Source organism: Falco cherrug, chromosome 3 (assembly GCF_023634085.1).
Source record: "Falco cherrug isolate bFalChe1 chromosome 3, bFalChe1.pri, whole genome shotgun sequence".
Taxonomy (NCBI): Eukaryota; Metazoa; Chordata; class Aves; order Falconiformes; family Falconidae; genus Falco; species Falco cherrug.
Window position 1 is genome coordinate 98636158 of NC_073699.1, and position 8572 is coordinate 98644729.

An 8572-nucleotide genomic window follows, 5' to 3' on the forward strand; every position below is an offset into this window, starting at 1 on the left:
CCTTTTATTCTTGCTACAACTATTTTTATCTGTTGACATCTTTTAAGCTCAAATTTTCATTTTATGCAAGAAGCTGAATCTGTTTCATTTAATTCTGAAATCTTACCCAAACCTGATGATGGTGCTGAATGTTTTCTCACTAAGTAACCTCTTCTTTTCCAAAAGAATAAGACCACTGCAAATGCTAGGATGGCTAATTTCTAGGAACCAAAATTTTAAAATAGAATCCCATTCTTTGAAATAATCTAATAGAAAAAAAAATCATGGCATTACCATGATTTTCAAAATTCAATTACATGCCTTTTTATTCTTCCTGGCTTTGATTTTAAGTTCATGTTGCAGAATTACGAATGGAGGATCAAGTGGACACTCATTTGTAACACATGTGAATGTTCTCCCATACCCCCCTTCGTGCTGCAGGATCATGGAAATTGATTCATGGAGTGAGCGGACGAAGCTGTGGGAGGTCTCATGAGCCTCAGTGTTTGTTTGGTGAGCATGCAACATTTTACCTGTGAGGTTAATGCTATCCAAAGCAAAAACCACACATACTTCTTCAAGTTACCCATGTTTCAAGTACTTAGGATGAGCTGGCCTGGCTTTGGAACAGCAGCAACAGCCAGAAACAGTGAAAGGCACAGCAACAAGTCCACTTCTGCTGACATGACAAAATCCCTGGGAATGTCCACCACATCTAACATTTCTTCTGAAGCAGCATGGGGCTTTGGGAAGAAAAAACACTCACTGCCTGTCCAGACACAGTCCTCGATGGAAAATGTTTTTAATGCCAACCTGTCTTTTTGAAATGCCACTAAAGTAGATTGTCCATAAATGCCTTATTCCCTTGACAGGGGACTAATAGAAAAATAATTTACAGAGAGGAACAAAGTCAAGAAGGTTCTAAAAGGGATCAGATCGGATGGGTGGCTCCTCTCCCCCAATTCTCAGTGGCAATGGTCTGTGCACTGGGCTGAGCCTGTGAACTATAAGATCAAGCAACAGCACAGATGCACGTGGGAAATTACAGAAGAAACAAGATACAGCAAAGAGTTATGTTAAACCAAACATAAGGCTAGAGTCTTATATAGACAGTGGCTTATCTACATCAAAAAAACTGTTTCACACTGACACACAAATTTGCTTGTAAAAAGTGCCTTCAGTACAGAATCAGTGATTTCCTGCATTGGCTCGGACCAGCCTCTCCCTGGTATTTCAGCAGTCAGTATCTGGACTGTCATACCCAGGGGTGAGACGTACGACACGTAAAGTGAACGACAGCAGGGATGGGTTGTTACCAAGCAGCTGAAAGAGCATTTCCCATACACAGAACCACAGAAACAACTGCCCTTGTCCCGTCTGGTTTTGGAAACTTCCTTGGTCCCTCAGGGAACAAGCCCAAGCTCAACCCCATGAAGACTCTTCCTACAGCTCTGACTTCTGAAAAGAAGATGCAGGTGAGAACAAGCAAGTCTGAATTGGACACTGCTTAACAATTCCCAGCTGATATAAACCATACCTTTGGAATTATTATTATATCACTACTCAGACAAGTTATTTACAGAGCTGCCTACCAACAAAGTTAATGTTCAGATTCTTGTACCTTGATGTATCTTGGCCTGTCAGATAGAAGAATCCACGTCAACAACTTCTGTTTGCTCCTTATGAGAATACTGAAGGAACATTAATCACCTGATTTTTTCCTTTTCAAACTACATGGAATGATCTCCTTGACTTCCATTACAAAGTGGTAATCTATTTCTATTCCTGTGCAAATCTACTGCAATGGACTATTACAGTTTTGTTTATAAGGTTTGTTATTTAAATATAAATGTGCTACACTAAAAATATATTCCACTCATATCAGAATTTCCAGAGGGGGGTAAAGAAAAATAATCAAAATTATTATACATAAATCTTACTGCCATTTTGGTTTTATTGTGGATTAATGTAGTTCTTCATAAGCAAACAATTAGTGCAGATTTGCATAGCCTACTGAAATTGAAAAAAAAAAAATAGAAGCACCTGGTTGATAAGTGGGATTACATTATGTGGTAGCAGGCAACAGCTGAACACAAATACATTATATAGTGTTTCAATTAGTGAAAAGACTACTCACTAAAAAGGTCCTGGAAAAACACTTTGATATTTATGAGCAGTCTCCCGCTTTCACACCTGAGTCATAATACACTGCTCTCTCCATCACCTACAATGCTGAGTAGAAATCCCTTCACAAACTTACGTATGTGGGAACAGGATTGACCTTGTTTTATGTCTTGCATGGAAGGTGCTAAGTCTAGTGCTAAAGAGCCTGTTCATTATTACCTATAAAAACAATTTGACAAACAAGAAAAAAGAAACCAATCCCAAGTCCCCGCAATCTTTTGACAGCTCTGCTGCAAGGAAGTCTTTTGCAGCTCAAGTTGAAAAGGATAGATCACTAATAGAAACCACTTAAATTAGCAGCTTGCCTAATATGCAGAAGCTTGCCTACCCTTGACTGGCTTTTTTTTGTGCTGAGGGTACAATACGGCTCCTGCCAGCCTCGCAGCTGTGCAGCCACCAGCCCAAGGAGACCCGCACACTCGCCTCCTCAGCCACATCCTCCCACCCTGGCATTTGCCAAACCTTGACACTCATCTTGCCCCACAGCGAGCCAGTTCAGCAAGTTAAATTGGCATCTAAACCCAAAAATTTTAAGAAAAGACAAAACAGGGAAACGGAGCAGGCAGCAGGGAGCCAGCCCAAGGCGAGGGGCAGGAGCACATCCCGTGGGTTGGCCTTGCCACAGTGCACAAGCACACTTCTGTCACGTGCTTCAGACTGTTAGCAGAAATCTGCTGTATTAGAGGCTTCAGAAGATTCCTAATAAGTAATTTCTGGCCAGTCTAGCAGTGGCAGCTTAAAACACTACTGCTTCCCAGTGGGTTGTCCCTTTCTCCTGTGACCAGCAACCTTCCCTGAAGCAGAACTGGAGAAAGTCTTCTCCCAGGAGCTGCGCACACCCTTGGTCCAGGGGGGCACATCCATCTGCTCTGCTGCTCCTACAAGGGTGGGAAATTTCTTCAACCCTATTTTTCTTCAAAACCAAACAAATCTCTTTGTCCCGCTTAATGGAGAAAATATTCTACCAACAATGAAAAAAAAACCCAAATTTAAAGCTGTAATGACTATAACCTCCTCTCACTTTTCACAGCCTTCTATTAATAGAACTTCATGATAAAGAGATAAATGCCCTTGTGCATTTGGCAACACCCCATGTGCATTTCTGGGAAGGGGGCCATGTAAATGAGTAGCCACCTGATTAGTAACAGGAAGCAAGCAATAGCCTACTATCACCGAAGATTAACATACTATCACATAAAGTCTGCTCTGCACATGTGTCTTCTTGGGTAAGGTGAGCAACTGTTGCTGGAAAACATAGAGCTGTCTCTGCACACTGTTATTAATTGCCAGTGGTTGTAGTCTTAAGAGTTGCCCATAAAAATGTACAAGCATCCAGCACAGTGACCAAACACCTTTGGCCTGTTACCTATTGACCTTCTCAACTGAGAATCACAGCTGGAAACTGGAGATTAATAACAAGAACATGCAGCTACACTGAAGTTGCACTTTCTCCTTCAGCAATTACATGTTTTTACTGGTTTTGAAAACGCACGATCTTTACTCAGTGAAGACCATCCAGCCTGATGGTACACAGGCTCGATATACTAATGGGTTTTTTTCATCTCTCCCAAAAGCACTGAACAAACTAGCAACTGCTCTCCCTTAGGTGGGAATTAGACAGCACCCCATACACAACAGAATCAGTGCAACACTTGAATGCTTAGCTTTTGTCAATTGTTAGTGTAATGCTGACACCTGTTTCATGGCTGAATGTAGTATTTACTACTCAGGATTAACCCCCTGCTTTCCCCCAGACCTGGTCACTACTAATACACACAGCTCAGATCAAAGCAAGTATTTTCCATTCTTTGAGTGTAAACTTCAAACATATCAAGTATTTTGAAGTCCTGAGCTTGCCACTACTGCCACTGCCAATCCGCTCCCAATCCCCAATTCTACTGTAAGCAGGGCTTACAATTTTTGGATCGATCTGGAGACTCTGCAGAGGCAAAGCTGTACATGTACTTCTTTTCCTCCTTACCATCACCTGACTGACAAAAGGCACATTGCATACTTTTAGTACTGCTCTACGATTTATGTTGCAATCTAAGTGCTATGCTTACAAATAAACGGAGATGGGACTTTCTCCGGCTGAAAACCTGCCTTTGTAGGAAGAAGCTTCCCCCCATCCCCAGAGAGCACAGGTGTTAATTACTGATCGAGTACTCACAGACTCGTTGGAGCCATTTGAAGCCTTACAGCGCCAGGCCACCGCATTCAAAAGCCTGGTCCATCAAACAAGTATCTAAGCCAGTTTCTAAACAGAACCTGCAGCATTATATTACATTAGCATACTTCCACCAGGACTGCTATCTCTTGAGTCCCATCATGACGCTCTCTTTATGGCACGTGTAGCTCTTCAATCAAGCTATGTTACTAGGAAACAGGGTTGAAACTGGGGGAAAAAATAAAAATAGATATCATAAACCTGAAGCAGTGCTTGGTTGGGGATTCTACTTTTGTGTTATGCAGCTTGGCACGTATGTGCGAAATAAGGACTACTCAGCACTAATCTCTTCACTGGTCAGCAGGCAGGCTAGTAGGGATTTACCTCCCCCACAGATGCTTGTCAGCACCCACCTACCTACAGCTAAGTCCTCTGACTTGTAACTCACTGGAGCATCCACCGCCTAGTTTTGACCCAAAGAAAATCGACACCAGAGATAGCTGGCATAGCGAGACCACGAAGCAATGCTAACTGCTAGCAAATTCACCCTCCACTCAGCTTGCTACCGCAACTGGCACTTGCTATTCCTCCAGGTTCTTGTGCAAATTGTCTCTGAAACTGGAAGCGTTTGGATCAGCTGTAAGTGCAAACTGAAAACACACACATGCTGCACACATGCATGAATCTATCTCCCCATTCCGTTTAGATAACGTGACTTGCTCTAGCATGGGGGAAAACGCTGCCAGATCAGTTCACTGAACTGACTGACCTGGGGGCCAGAATACTGCCAGATACAACAGCTACGAAGAGAAGGGAAGAAAAAACTGGGAAGAAACTGTTTGCTTCCACAACACCAGCCTGCCATAACACTGAAGAACTGCAAGGTCAAACCAGAGCCTTAAACTATGAAACCAACTGGAGCCCCTCACAACAGCATCCCTTATTTACTACGCTTACTTGCTTAGCGCTCTTTTTGTTTCTGTCACTGGTGTGAAACACAAGTGACCTATTTCTTTAGAAGATGACAGGTTAAGGTTTCCAAACGAAACATTCCTGCCATACACTAAAAAAAAAAAAACCAACCAACTATAAAAACCCCACAAGCCACAGAAAAAAGAAATAGTAATTTACATATAATGCATGGTTCAAACACCACAGGAAACCTGGTACTCAAAACTCACTGTGTTGTGTACAATTTTTTCCAAACACGTATGCTTCACTAAGTGCACTAATTCTTAAAATCATTTCACTGCATATAACACCAGCTATATACCACAGTATTTCAAGAAGACAAATACTCATTTTGCAGAGGGGGATAAACTGCACGAAGTACATGCTAAAGCTACAGCGTTTAAATGTGTATTTTTAGTGCAAGTCTGCCATTAGTTGTACACACAGCTGAACAGACAATTGAAAAGTTTGATTTTGAGGAAGCCCAGAGGAAAGACAAGGAGGGCACAATTTCTGAAATCTTGACGAGCTGAGGCAGTGAACCCATAGATGCCATTTCAGTCCCATTCCCCTCCTCATCCTCCTGCATATCCTTTGTCCACCCAATATTTCTGGCACAACTCTGCATGGGATGCCAAGATGACCTGGACTGAGGAAACGTTACATATTCAGCTAAACAAAACAAAAAACCTAAAAGTAAACAAGGAAGATGGCATCAAAACACTCAACGTGCTGCAGCAGAGCTTAAGAGAAGCAGCCCAGAAAAGGTCTGTCTGCAAAGAGGAAGCTGGGGGAGGAAAGAAGTAGATAAAAGTCTGTGTTGGGTGTAAATGGAAACAAAACAGGAACGTTCTCCTTCACAGCAACTGCAGCAACAAACGCAGTATTATTTCAACAGTTCATGATGCATGAAGAACAGAAACGATGCCTTGCCTTCCACAAAAGCCAGAAAAATATTTTTCACCTTGGCTTCTGTTCTGGGAGTTTGGTTTGGTTTGATTTTAACCCAAAAAGAAGGCACTGAGTTCCCTATTATTAGACCTGAACCACCCAGCTGCTTCTCAAGTGGTCTGAATTCCCGCAGCCAAAAAGTATCAAATACTCCTCAAAAAACCACGTCACACACAATACTCAAATGTAGTTTCTTGGGACCAGTGATGCAGCAATGCCACTCATTTCTGAAGCTAGACTGTGCCAGATACCAGAAGCCCAGGACAACATAAGAGACAAGCCCTCCTGCCCCCTGCCAGCCCCAAGGGACGAAGGGGATGCCCCCTTGGCTGCACCAGTGGCTGCCCCTGCAACCATGCTGTGAACAAGAGATGAAAACACACAGGTCAAAAATAAAAAAACCTGGCAATAAGCCTCTATCAGTCTTCCTCTCACTATTACTTTTAATCTTAACCAGCTCGTTGAACCTACTCATGGTGTGATGCTGCAAGCGGTTGTGTCAGCGTGGCTGAGGAACGAGGGGACAAAGCAAGCGCAGAGGGCAGCAAAAATTCCTTAAGATAACATGCAAACAACAGTGGGAACACCATGAAATGATGACCATTGTCCCCCAGGATCACACCTACAGTGGATGTCACCTAAATTTCTATGCAGAAATAATTTTCAAGCTTCCATTGTATCTCATAAACCAAAAATAAACACACAAATACTCCTCTCTTGACCAGCAGTAGGATACAATCAATGTCTTACAAAACTTTTACCAGTATGGAAGATGATACAAATTTTATTCTGATACACCAGAGAAGTTACATGGGCATATTAACTAGTTTGCTCCTTGGGAGGTAGAAAAGGTAGTGGGGACCAGGGGTGGGGGACACAAAAACAGGAACAGGGGGGTGTCCAGGAAAGCACCACTGTCCTCACCCCATCAGGTCTCTCAGGGGAATCATAAGGTCACGCATAAAATAGGAATACTTCTTTTGTTTGAAAGAGAACTTTATTTTACAGTTCATTTTGGCTTGGGGCTAGGGTGCAAGGACTGTGAGGGAAAAAGGTTGAGAAAGCATTTTCCGTTTCTCTCTTTCAAGTGGCATTTTTCAGACAGCCTGTTTTTAGTTCTTACTTCACACAGAGAATGAGACAGCCTCCTGCATTCTCAGCATATTTTCTATAATAAACTGGCTTGAGTCCTACGATCTTAAGCCACATTTTGCACATTCAGGATAAGAACTCATAAGAGTTCAACAAGGACCTCATAAACTGACTTCTGGGAAAGAGGAGACAGCTTGCTAAAGCAGTATGTCAGAGTAGTTCCTTGCAACCAGTACCCACCACACTGCCTTACTATGCAATTCCTCTTCTCAGAAGCGTCTGTTTTATTTTTTTAACTTCACACAGTTTCATTCAAGAAAATTAAAAATAACAACAGTAACACTAACTACTTCAGCAATGCTTTCCTTGAAATTACACACATACATATTGACATGTTCCTGAGAGACCAAGGCTGGTGGAGGAGGAGGAAGGGCAGGAGGGGAGAGAGTCTTAAGGCATTTAATTTAGCGATTGCCTACTGCAAAAGAACCACCTGATTTTCCATGCTTTCCAAAACAAGAACCATCTACACCAATGGATGAAGCAAAATTTACTATATCCTCACTGTTACTAGAAGGACTCCATGCTGGCAAGTCTGTTTATAGCAGCGTATTATGTACAACTGTAACAACCAGACCTACTCAAAACATATTCACAACCTTACAGCACAAAAGAGACAAAGCAGAAAGGCTATACTTTAAACATAATGCACTACTGACCTTTTCCTCGAGGGCCCTTCTTCAAAATCTGAAGAACTAACATCATTGCTTGTTGAGGACACCTGCGATGCATCATCCTTCTCATTCTCCAGCTGTTCTGATCCCGGTCCTAATCCTTTAGATTGGCCATTAGTGAGAAGTCCTGCAAATGTGACAAAGTAGTACACAATATTCAAAACCTGCATTACCAGTGCCAAATGGATTTTATAAAAATTCATGTGTGACACTAACAATAGAGAGCTGTCCAAAGCAACCATCTTGCAGAGAGACATACTGGTAAGATTGCTTTTGCACAGAGGTACTCCAATAAAAACATACCTGACTGCGTGTTTCTGGTTTGGTTAACTGTAAGGCCCCAATCCCAAATAACCACAGTATGGGTGTTTGCAGTAGTATTTATAATCTTGTCACATCCCACATTTGAAAAGAGACACAGCTTATTCAAACTCATCCTTTTTGTTTTAATTTTTTTTCCCCTAGAACTCCAGTTGACTGGCATATATTAGTCTTTTGCATTTATCTATAGATC

At 42.1% G+C, this 8572-nt stretch overlaps 1 protein-coding gene across 1 annotated transcript in view; it reads right to left on the reverse strand.

The window, feature by feature from the left end:
* JARID2 (jumonji and AT-rich interaction domain containing 2) overlaps positions 1 to 8185 on the reverse strand; it is a 100236-nt gene extending 92051 nt beyond the window's left edge. Inside the window, exon 1 of the mRNA XM_027799163.2 lies at positions 8044 to 8185. The gene's annotated coding sequence lies outside the window, so the exon portion shown is untranslated. The remainder of the gene's footprint in view (positions 1 to 8043) is intronic.
* Positions 8186 to 8572: the final 387 nt, after the last annotated feature.